Consider the following 13,420-nt stretch of genomic DNA (forward strand, 5'->3'; position numbering starts at 1 on the left):
ATTGAAAGCTCTTGCAGCAATGTGTAACTTACAAATGACCAGACAACGATCAGTCAAGTTGAAAATCCATGGACATAATGAATGATTCATTGATTAAACATTAAGATCAGTTGAATTAAATGACAGACAAATGTTTTAAACTGAATAATAAGAAATGCAAATCAAAAATTTTATAGTGATAACATTATGAAAGGCAGTAACTGTGAACGAAACATTTATTTAGATGAAACACTTATTTTGTGTAGTGAAAAGGATAATTTGTCATTATGTGTATTGTACTAACACAATTGAAAATATGCTGAAATGTTTGAAAAAGGTGCACTTTTGACCATTCGTTGTGATATAAGTACTAAGAGTTTTGAAAATGTACCAATTGCTTGTGAAAACTGCACCAAACCAATAAAAAAAAAACTGTAAAAACTGTAAAAAAAACCTCCAGCTCCACATAGTGAAGCTGGAGGATGAACACTAACTTTTTTCCACTCGATAAAAGTTAACGCGAGGGTTCTCGATGGTTATGGACAAATGCAATTGCATGGCAGGATGCTGTAAACCATAGGTGTCAAACTCTGGCCCGCGGGCCAAATTTGGTCCGCAGCCTAATTACATTTGGCCCACGAAGCCATACCAAATTACTATTAGAGCTGGCCTACTGGTATTATACAGCTAATATATATATTGTTTAGTATTAAGCTTTGCTTGTTCCATATTCAGTTTTTCAGCAAAACGTGTCCATAAGAAAATTCTTATATCTGGAGGAATAAATATATTTCAATAAATATTAACGTTAGCCCGCAACTTTGTTCCAGTTTTGAATTTTGGCCCACTGTGTATTTGAGTTTGACACCCCTGCTGTAAACGGACCGAACTTCAGCCAGGAGAACAACGAAGATAATCCATCCACAATACAAGGTTAATCATTAATATACTGAAACAACATGGAAACAGAGCAGCTGCTGATTCAGCATTACTGAATCAATGGTACAGAAGTGGAGAAAGCAAGAAGAATGAGTTGAGTAAAGTTTGATTTATCTGTTTTATTTTGCTTAATGTGCCTTACAATCCGGTGCACCTTATGTATGAAAACAGACCCGTTTATCGATAGTGCGCCTTGTAATCCTGTGCGCCTTATGGTCCGAAAAATAGGGTACATAGGGACTAAAGAATTTAATGTGATAAAGTTGTGTTGCTACTGAGGATGTGTGACAATAAAGTTTTGCCATTTTCCTTATTAAAAAGAAAAACAATCAGAAAAAAGCAGTTTATTTAAATCTAGCTCATTTCCCTTTTAACGTTGTCTCCACTGGCTGTGCTTCAATGCTGATACTTTGAACTTATAAAGGTAGCTTATGAAGGGGAGAGCAGTGAGTCATGGTTTATGAGATGAATCATCATCAATTTGGTAAATCGGAACACATTTTAAAAGCATCCAAATCATTGTAAGTTTGACTTTCCACAATAATGAGTTGACATGATAAAACGCACCTTTCAGCTCTTCATGTATTTTGAAAATGTTTTTTTGCAGACCTGGAATGTAAATGTGCCCATCTCTAAAGTGCTTTAGGTCCTAACAGTCAACATAAAAAGGTTATTATATTCAAACATAATATATTCATAGTTCATATTTGGATTTTTTTAACATTTACAATACAATCATTTATTTAACACAATTCAGTGGGCTGAATATAGTATCTGAATATTTGAATGTGGTCTGTAAGTAATGAGTCTGTTAAAATAACAGTTATGATGAAAATTAACACTTTACATTAACTAACACTGAAGAGTTGATATCAGTCATGACTTAAAATTGCAGACCTAGCAGGTAATTCTTTGACAGTCTAAAACAGAGCTTCCCAAAGTGTGGGGCCCGCCGGGGGGAGCGCAGAGCCGTTGCAGGGGGGTGCGGTATGAAAAGGGAAAAAAACAACGCTTGGACACTGCTAGCACGGGGCGCCCACACAAACGCAAAGCAGGAGATGAAGCATCGCTGAATATGTTTCCAAACCAACTTCATTCTAAGACAAAGACTAGAAAATATGGTGAAGCATATCTTCCTTTTGGTTTCACCTGCACAAGTGCCGAGGTAGGTCTCCCCTGCACAATTGGTTTTCCCTTCGTCGGGAGCAGCGCGCGTTTGGCTCTACACATTACGGACAAACAGTATCCCACATTCTTGATTTTTAGTTCACAAACACTTGTTGTAATGACTAACTACTCCTGACATTTTGGAGATGTTAGCTCTTTATACAGTAAAGTTACAGAGGGATACAAATAATATCAGGCTGATCCTGCCACGATTTGTTCCCCCGGTTCAAATCACGGACAAACAGTATCCCACAGTCTGTTTTTAAACCCATTTTGCACAGAGAGGCATTTTTTGAAAAATGTATTGATAGCAATGTTGAATATTATTACACAGGAAAAAAAACAACTGCACCTAAAATAATCACACCGTGACGCTTCTGCCTTTCTAAATGGAGGGACAACTGCATACACAACTGCATGTGTATATTTAAGCATGTAAAACCTGCAGATAGTCAGATTAACAGTATTTTGTCTCTATCTGCCATTCTGCAATTCATCTCATGTAAACAATAAAAAAAAAGAAGACATTTTTCTTGTAAAACAAAGGGGTGCCTCGCAAAAAAAGTTTTTGAACCGCTGGTCTAAAAGGACTGTGATGATGGGCTCTGTCTCTGTGCTGGGGGTCTGGGTCTATTTAGGGGGCAGGGTCTAAATGACAGGAGCGGCATGTGCATAGGCACGTCTCCTTTCTAAAGAATGGGAGCAATCCACTAACTTGGATGAAATATTGATCTAGCACTAGTCTCGATACATTACCAGTACCAGTGTTGGTATCAGTACTGGTAAAATACTTTGGTATTTGGATTGATCCGTCCACCCTTTCAGATTTGTAGTGATTATATTGATTTTTGAATGGAGTTACAGAGCTTTCCCTGTCAAACTATATTAGTTATTCAAAGTGGAATAATTAAAAAATACAAACCCTGATACAGACTCTGAAATGAGCCTTTTCCAAATAAGATAAAATTATTCGTACTTGTACTTTGTACCCTTAATTTCAAGTAGATGTATTTGGATGTAAGAAAGTTTCTGGCTATATTTTCTCACATAAATATAATACTTCAGTGATGAATTTAGCATTTTGAGTTCCTTATGTTTTGGTTTATTTTTGAATGATGGCTTGTTCTTTATGTTTCTCTGGTGCTTTGTTGATTTTTATTATGAATCTGTGTTTCAGGTATTCTGGTATGTTTCTGCATTATGATTAAGGTTCGGGTTGTATTTGGTTATTATTGCCGGTTTAGTTCAGCGTCTTTTCTGTCTCACTCTGTCGAGTCCGTGTCCTAGTAAAGTGTGTCTTGTTTCCTGTTTTACTCTGAAGGTTCATGTTCCTGTCTTATGTCAGTGTTTCTAGCTTTGTTCCCCCCGTCTCATTAGGTCTTATTCCTCCTAGCTGTGTTCCCCTTCTGTCTCTAAATCTTTGATGACTTCCTCAGTGTATTTAAGCCCAGTGTTTCTTCGTATCAGTGTTGCGTTGTACCCTCACGTTATCTGTGTGTTCCGTGTGCCTGCCTGCTTAGTTTAGTTTTGTATTCTCGGTTTAGTTTAGTTTCTGTTCCATTTCTCCAGCAATAAAGCTGTGTATTCTGGGTTCACGTCTGCCTCCGAGTCCTGCATTTTGGGTCCTATCTCCCTGCCTGCCCGCACATAGTCATGACATTATCAAGGTGAATTTTGAGTTTGTGGCAGAGTTTTATATGCCCTTCCTGATGTAATCCCAAAGGATCTATAGCCAGGATTAAATAAACAACCTTTTGCTTGTCAAGCAAATATGTAGCCACCTTTTCTTTTTCTTTTAGTAACACTCACTAATTACCTTCACTCTGCTCTTGGGTGGAGTTTGGGTCGGTCCCATCTGGGGTCCACCTGCTAGATACGTGTTCCAGTTTCCCGTTCTTCAGCTGATGCACCCAGTTTTTTTTTTTATCTCCCTGTATTTAAAGACGAGGTCATGCCAAAATTTCTTGCCAAATTGTCATTGCATTTGTCATAGTAATCAGGCTCTCTGGGGTTTGTTTCAGTCCCTAATGAAATTGAAACCTTTGCTAGCATTATTTCTTTCCTTGCCTCTTAATAACTTCCAAGTTGGCTTAAGCGAGAAATAGTTGGCTATAATAAATGATGCTCAAAGTGAGGCTTTGCCAAACACTGAAACATCTGATGAAGTTGTGTTGGATTGTGTCAAGACTTTGAAGTGCTCTTAAGACCAGCTCCATGGTGGCACCCAGTGGCCACTTTTGGTATCATCACATCTGGATAAAGCGATTCTGTGAATCTGCAACACAAATGAGTGTTGCACAGTTCTTAACAAGACTAATTATCATTCCAGGCTATCAGTAATGTCTCCACAACAGGTGCTTTGGAAGAATTGCCAAACAATAAAACAAGAAAGACTGCTTTCTTGTTTTATTTCTTGTCACAGCTTGCTTTCTTTAACAGTTTCTGTGCTTCGGCAAATATTATTTTACCCCTGCTGAGTTAATATATGTGAGGTTATTTCAGTTGTTGTTAATTCAGCGCAAAAACCAGCATATATTAATATATACATATTGATATACCTTCTTTTTGTCAAATTGATTGCTGCTGGCTTAGTAGTCAGGCTAAATGTAGCCTGGTTTTGTGGAAGATTTTCTGTATGTCTTTATGGTCATTTATGATGTCAACGTGATCTGACCTCAATCCAACCAAGTTTGAGCGAAAACACCTCCCGTAGCCATGTTTGTTTTCTATTCAGGGATCCGGCAAGGTACTATAGATGTGCAAAGGTCTGTACAGGCTAGCACCGCACACTATTCCTCAGTGCAGGTCTGGACAAAACTAATCTGTTTTCTCCTTTCAGGTAAAAGATGGTTCAAGTGCAGGGAATAGACACTCACCTGAGATTCTCTCAGCTCCAGACTCTGGCCCTGTTAATCTTAATTCTTGTAAAATAATCCTTTTTTAATCTTTTTGGTAGACCCCCCTTTGTTTTACAAGAAAAATGTCCCCCTCGCGCGCACACATGCACGCTCAAACACATCCTCCAACCACACACACCCATATTTTGCTCCATTGCGGTTTATTTCACACCTCAAACATTTAGTAAACAATTAAGAAAATACAAGTATTCTGCAATAAATGACAGGTAGTTATAAAATAAACTACTAACTCTTTTAGGCTACATCCACACCTACATGGGTATTTTTGAAAATGCAGCTGTTTCGTCCACACGTAAACGGCGTTTCGAATCACCGAAAATGGAGATTTTTTAAATTTTATTTTTTTTGCGTTTACATGTGGACAAGGAATACAGAGTTCTTGCAACGTCAAAGGTATGTGCCTTTTTTCACGTCACGCAACATTATTGTTTACATGAGATGAATTACAGAATGGCAGATAGAGACAAAATACTGTTAATCTGACTATCTGCAGGTTTTAGACGCTTACATACACACAGTTAATGTCCCTCCATTTAGAAAGGCAGAGGCGTCACGGTGTAATTATTTTACGTGTATTTGGGTTTTTTTTCCCTGTGTAATAATATTCAACATTGCTATCAATACATTTTTCAAAAAATGCCTCTCTGTGCAAAATGGGTTTAAAAACATGGACAACTGTAGGATACTGTTTGTCCGTGATTTGAACCGAGGGAACAAATCGTGGTAGGATCAGCCTGATATTATTTGCATCCCACTGTAGCTTTACTATATAAAGAGCTAACATCTCAAAAATGTCCGGAGTACTTAGTCATTACATGTGTGTGTGAACTAAAAATCAAGAATGTGGGATACAGTTTGTCCGGGATTTGGAGAACCCAGCGCTGCTCCCGACGAAGGGAAAACCAATCCTGCAGGGAGACCTACCTCGGCACTTGTGCAGGTGAAGCCAAAGGGAAGATATGCTTCACCATATTTTCTAGTCTTTGTCTTAGAATGAAGTTGGTTTGGAAACATATTCAGCGATGCTTCATCTCCTGCTTTGCGTTTGTGGAGGCGCCCCGTGCTAGCAGTGTCCAAGCATTGGTGTTATTTTTTCCCCTTTTCATACCCCCCCCCGGGGGGGGCAGGCCCCACACTTTGGGAAGGTCTGCCTTAACTGGTTATGACACTAAGACCTTGAAATGATAGCCTGAGCCTCTTCTTTTTTTTTTAGACCAGGGGCACTGAATGGGAAGACCATTGTGGGTGACGGCATCCACACAGTGACAATGTGTTATCATTAGGAAAAGAAAAATCTAAATTTAAGCTGCATACCCTCATAGTTTCTATCTCACTGTCTGAATACATGTTTTTGCACTTCTGTGGATCTACTAATATGACCAATGCTAATAACAGATAACAGCCTGCGGCCTCCAACCGTATCTCCCTCTGTTCTCCAACCTTTCTCCTCCCTCCTCTTCCTGCCTTCATCTGTAATCCTCCTCAGATGAGTGTGGTAAATGGGGGATAAAACAAGTTTTAAATAAAGCCATAAGAATTCAAGTCACATTTTCCCTGAGTGGCTACTGAATGTAGAGTACCACATATCGAGGCAGTTAAACAGACGCTTGCGGATCATGAGGCTATATTTGCTGTAAGCGCTGCATTATGGTCAGCCAGATTAAAATGCATGTCGCGTCTGTGGATGATTACAAACTGCGTCGCAGTGAAAAAAACAACAAGAAAAAACTCAAAAAACCTCACTGTCCTGTTGAATGTTTCTCAGATCATATTAGGGACGAACAGAAGTGCAATGACTCCAACCTGCAGGGAGTCTAAGTGTGTGTGTGTGTGTGTGTGTGCCCGTGCCTGCGCATTTGTGTAAAGAGTGTGAGGCCACTTTTAAGAAGTGAAAATAGCAGCTTGAACAGTTTTGCTGCATGTATATATCTGCTTGTTTTGTCGATGTACAATGTTACAATAACATAGATATTACAGACTGTGCAGTGCTGTGAAAAAGTATTTGTCCGATTCTTGATTTCTTTTGTTTTTGCATATTTCTCACAACTAAATGTTTCAGCTCATCAAATAAATTTTAAGTACACAAATATAACCAAAGTGAATATGAAAATCAGTATTTAAATGATGATTTAATTTATTAAGGGACAAAAGTTCTCACAAACCTACATGACCCTGTGTGGAAAAAGTCCTAATCATAAAAGATTTATTTTCATTTCACACAGAGAAAAATCCAAGTGAACTCCAATGTCATTAAAGTCATAATCCTACAATCCTAACCCTTGGCAGCAAGAAATCTGGGTTATGGGTCTTTACATTGCTGTGGAGAAACGATGGCCCACTCTTTGCAAAATTATTTAAATGCAGTTACATTGGAGAGTTTTTTAACATGAATGGCACGTTTCAGGTCATGCCCATTGTTAAGTCCATGACTCTGTGTGTATTTTTTCCACTATAATCCAGCAGAGTGGATTTTTAATGAAATGATAGGTCAGTCAATTAAAAAAATAAGTGCTTAATGTAAATGTGAGCAGAGTGGATCATTTCTCCTCGAGTTTTTGTTTTACTGGACATGTGTGTGTTTCTTTGCAAAAGAGTCACTGTGTGTTGAATGTGCAGACTGATTAGTGAAGGACAGGCCTCTGATTCATTTTATGTATATATATATATATATATATATATATTAGTGCTGTGAGCGTTAATCTCGTTAAAATGACGTTAACGCCATAACTGCATTAATGCGGCAAATGTCTATTAGCGAGTTAATGCAGATCGCCCCGTGCGAGGGCTGCACGGCATCAACGCCTTAATGAGCTAACCGCACTAACGCTGACAGCACTAATATATATATTAGATAAGTTAATACAACTAGGTATAAAAAGGAAAAAGGGGAAAAATGTCCTTGGAAAATATTAGAACTTAATAATGTTTGTACTGTTTGGCTCATATGTTTCCACCTTTGTTCATTAACTACAATACGCTGGATCAGTCATTATTACATGTGACGGTGACTCTCCTTCTGGTATCGCACAGCTTCTTTCTTTTCATCCTGCTCTTACTACTGTAATGAGTGCAATGTTTTTACAGCCTCAGCCCTCCAGCTCTGCATTCCTTCAAAGGTCAGAACTGTCAAGACCATCTTAGTAGTCAGTGGTGCAAATCTGCAAGTAGAACTTTCATAAATTTTAGCTTTTGTGTGACATTTGCTCAGGTTTACTTTGTTCTCCAAGTATGTATGCTGAGCAGAACAATTCCACTAGAAATCTCATACCTCACAAAGCTTTGCTGTTTAATGTTTGACCGAGGCTTATCTTTTAATGAAAGAAATAGAACTAATTTAAGTTTGTTAGTCTGTTTCTACTTTCTTTTTACACCTTTAGTCATTCTGTATTAAATATTGTATAACATGGCTTGTCCATTTTATCTAGTTCTCCTGATGATGTCTTTGCCTGATATGCTCAGAAAAGGGAAGATTTAATCTTGGTACCATTTTATAATAACATTTTATAAAGCAAACATTTATTTATCAAAAGTGGAAGTAAGAAAATTTCTCACTTGTATAATGCATGTGAAAATATGCAAGCTTTGAAAGACATCCCGTATGACAGTCCATTCATCCATCTTCTTTTGCTTATTTGGGGCAGGGTCTTGAGGGCAGCAGCCTAAGCAGGGAAACCCAGACCTCCCTCTCCCCAGCCAACTCCTCCAGCTTGTCCGGGGAACACCGAGGCGTTCCCAGGACAGCCGAGAGATATAATCTCTCCAGCGTGTACTGGGTCTGCCCTGATGCCTCCTCCCGGGAGGACATGCCCGGAACACCTCAACTGGCTCCTTTCGATGTGGAGGAGCAGACTGCTCCATTCTGAGCCCCTCCCGAATGGCCGAACTTCTCACCCTCCAGCAGCCAGCCACCCTTCGGAGGAAGCTCATTTCTGGCGCTTGTATCCGCGATCTCGTTCTTTTGGTCACTACCCACAGCTCGTGACCATAGGTGAGGGTAGGGACATAGATTGACCGGTAAATTGAAAAGCTTCGCTTTTACACTCAGCTCTTTCTTCACAACAGACCAGTACAGCTTCTGCGTCACTGCAGTTGCATCGCCAGTCTGTCTGTCAATCTCCTGCTCCCGTCTCCCATCACTCGTGAACAAGACCCCAGGATACTTAAACTCCTCTACTTTGGGCAGGAACTCATCCCTGACCTGGAGTGAGCATGGCACCCTTTTCCGGCTGAGGATGATGGCCTTGGATTTGAAAGTACTCATTCTCATTCTCATTGCTTCACACTGGGCCTCCAGCTCACACTGGAATGGTTCGCAGCCATCACCCAATGAGGGCAACAGAACCACATCATCTGCGAAAAGCAGAGATGAGATTCTGAGACCACCCAAGTAAAGGCCTCCCACCACTTGACTATGCCTATAAATTCTGTCTATAAAAACAAACAGAAACGGTGACAACGGGCAGCCCTGGCGGAGTCCAACATCTACCGGAAACTAGTCTGATTTATTGCGGGCTATGTGAACCAAGGTCTTGCAAAGGCTTTGGCTAGTGAAGACAAAAAGAACACTATGATTACTAGGCAATCTTCTAAGAGCGAGGGTTTTCAAGTAACAAAGTAATCCATGGACATACTGATGGGTTTGACACAATAATCCAGCGTTGACTGAAGCCCAGTCACACTGTTAGCAGAGAGGCTCCTGATGAAGGCAATCAGCTACAGCTGGCGACAGCTGATGAGCTACAGGTGCGGCTGGCTTCAGCATGGGAACTCCTCTCGGCATGACAGTGCCTGTAAACTGGCCTTCTATACACACACACACGTATACATGCAAGCAGGGAAACAGGGGACTGGGAGAGAAGCCGAGACAAAACACATAACAGCAGAACATGCTTAACACAGACCCACGAGCAGGACGACCCGAGAGGATCGCCAGAGTTATCACTGTGGAGTTCTACTCTGACATCCTGAGGTGCCAGGGGGAGAACATTAGATCCAAACCTACTCTCAGCATATTAGAAAGGCAGCAGGTTTTTTTGGCCACGGCAACACAAACTTCACTAATCACCCATCCTACTAGCCTGGCTCGTCTCCCTGCTACTTCCCAAAATGAAAATCAGATTGCAGAGTCACGATTTTGAAATGCTGGAAGAGTTCCGTCACATTCACATCACAATTTGGCGAGTGCAAATTGGTCAGAGCGGGAATTCCAGGGAGCGATTTAAAAATAGCAATAGCACTGAAATGCTCACAGCACTTCATGAGTAGCTGACCTTGAAGAGGTTAGAGGCTAAATATTCCCTACTCCTCTGTTTTTTCTTCTCCTCTTGTAGCCTCGCGGTGCTAATCAGGGCCATTCTGTATTGAACTCTGGCTTCGTCAAACCATGCCATATACATACTGCTCCTAAATCCATAGGTTAAATGGAGCTAACTAATTATGTGTGGTCAGTAAAAATATATGCAACTCATCTTTTCCATATGGGATAATACGTTTGACAAAGTAACATCTTATTTACTTTTTTCTACCCATAATTTTTTGATTTCTGCAAAGTGGCAAAGGCAATAACTATCAAAGTCTGCCAGATTTTCTCATCAAAGGTACAGCACAGTCACATAGGTGCTGGTCGTATCACAGATTTCAAATTCTTTCTACGTAGGCTGTGAGGCTAAAAATAAAGCCCCTTATCTCCAGAAGCAGCTCAAGACAAAAGTGAAGACTGGGAGGAGGGAAGACACAGGCTTGGGGGACCAATCAAGGCTCAGGAGGAGTTAGAGAAAAGAGTCAGGCTATTTATGTTGCATCACTAAAACAGGTGAGTCACCCTGTTCTTATCTCCCCTGGAGAGAATGGACAGAGCAATGAACAGGGAAAAATAGATGTCTGAAAGGAATACAGGGTATTTGTCTTGATCACAATGGGAATGGAGTTATTGGTTTAAACAACAGAGAGAGCAGGTGTTTGTATGTGCAGACAGCATGTGTGCCTGTAGCTCCATGCAGCATTTTAGAATCCATTAATAATCAAAGGACAAGCAACCAAACAACGCAATACCTAACACAACTAATTCATTTGATTACTGCAGAAAAAGAACATTTATACAAATTAATTTGGGATAGTAGGTGATATTAGTTGATATAAAAATAGTCAAAAACAGAGGTTTTAAAATTGTTCTCACAGCTGGCTACAACAAAACAGAAAAATGTTTGAAAAAAATTCATTTAAATGTAAAGTAAAAGTACAAGTAAAAGTATAAGTAAGCTTTTAATCTCATCCACATCTGAGTCCTCTTCACCAGACCTGCTGCCTCGCTCCCATATCCACCATCCTCACTGCTCCATCAGTCAGCCTTCTGGGTCTTTGCCCCGCGTTTTGAATTATCTAAAATTTCTATTTGTTATTGATTATTTTCTATTCACATTTAGGTTGGTTATTGCTTACACCGTTGTCTGTTCTGTTTTGACATTCCCAGTTTAGTTTTGCCATGTTTATATTCTCTGGTTTTCTTTGTTTTAGTTTCCTCACCTTTTACAGTCTAGTTTTGTTGGAAGTTGTTTATGTTTGACTCCTGGAATTCTTTCTTCCCCCGTATTTCCCCATAGTTAAGCCTCAATCTCTGTTTTTGCTTTGTTATGTTTTCATTATTTCCTCTTTTATTTTGTCTTGTGTATTGTGTGCATGGTATTTAGTTTTACTTCCCCTGTCTCATTGTCTTGATTGAGGTTGATTAGTTTCAGCTGTGTCTTGTTGCCCTGGTGTTTTCCATCCGCCTGAGTTCATTGTGTCTGTTTAAAGCCTCAGTTTGTCTTACTTCTCATGCTGTATCCCTCTTTTCATCTTTGGTCTGCATCTCTCCAGAGATGTTCACAGTTCACAGTCTGCATTGTGTGTCCTTTATCCACACACTATAACACCGCTGCAGTGTGCAGGCCTGAAACCAACCCAATTCAACTGCTCTGCTCTGGTTTTCTGATTAGTTCTCCACACTCTGGTTTCTCTGCTCAGTTCAGCTCAGGTTGCTCTTGTGTTGCTTCTCTCTACAGCCAGCAACCTCCCAAGTAGACCGCCTAATCCAAGACCAAGACAAGACCAAGACCAGAGGGTATCAAGACCAAGACAAGACCAAGTTGAGACCAGACCAAGACCAAGACAAAAAAAAGTCTTTAAACTGCAGCCAGATGCTGCTACGTTTATGGGTGTCAGGCATATTTATGTGTTTATGTGTTGTCTACTGTCTCACTCACTTACTGAGAGGACAGACGGATGCTCCACTTGACTGTCGCGTCTCTCACCCTCTCTGTTTTTCACATAATGATATTATCCTATATCCTGGCATGTGATTGGCCACAATATGGAGGGATTGGAGCATAGCTGAGCCACTGTGTGAGAGCTGAGCAGCAAAAGGAAATTAAGTGAGGGTAGAAATGACTGAAAGATTATTAGGCTCTGTTTTGAGTTTTGTTCAAAAAAGAATGACTTCATATAGGAAAAAAATATATATATCACATCTGCAGGACACCTTAAACTAGTTTTTAATTAACAGCAAGGCAGAACAAAGTCGGGGCTGTATCAAGACACAGGGACTAAACCCCAGTTCAACCAGACCCAGAACTGATCCGGAATTAAAACAGGACTACAACAATTCAAAATCAGGACTACTTGGGACTTAACCAAAACAGAACCAGAATCAAAACTAGATGATAGTAGCACTAAAAATCATCATAGACCTGCACTACACTTATTTTTTTAATTCTACCAAATAACACTATTTAGATTCAGAAAGGTTCATATAATTATTCAGCCTTGTTGTGCAAACAAGCCTGCATAACTTAATAAATGTAGAATTTGAAAAATAACAAATGATATCTAAAAAGTTACACTAGGTACGAGATGCATGTTCTGATGAGTTTGGGCAAACAACCATTTGACTAACATGTGTGTCTCACCTGCTCTTGTTCCATCTCTGTTCTGTCCTCATTCTCCATCTCTCTCTGTTCCTCTCTCTCCCTCTTTGTGCTGACAATCAAGCCAAACACCAACATCATCAAATATACAGTGGAAACCAGATATTTACATACTCTTCAGCTAAAAACACAAACACTTTTTTGATTGTAACATCAAATCAGACTAAATGTTTATTTTTTTAGATTGATAAACATAAAAAACATATTCATTAACTTTTGTATTTTGTATTCAAAATTCAGCCACACTTATGGAGCTCCACAATTCTTTTCCTGGTGTTTTGGTTGATATCTCTTGATTTTCCCATGTCACAGAAACAGGCTCTGTGTTTTGCCTTATATGCATCCACAGGTGTGCCACCAATTTATTCACATGGACTCTACTAACCAATCAGAAGCTTCTTCAGCTCAGAATGGAATCGTCTGGAGTTTTCTTATTAATTAACAATACACTTAGTG

This window comes from Neolamprologus multifasciatus, chromosome 3, assembly GCF_963576455.1.
Source record: "Neolamprologus multifasciatus chromosome 3, fNeoMul1.2, whole genome shotgun sequence".
In the NCBI taxonomy this organism is placed as follows: Eukaryota; Metazoa; Chordata; class Actinopteri; order Cichliformes; family Cichlidae; genus Neolamprologus; species Neolamprologus multifasciatus.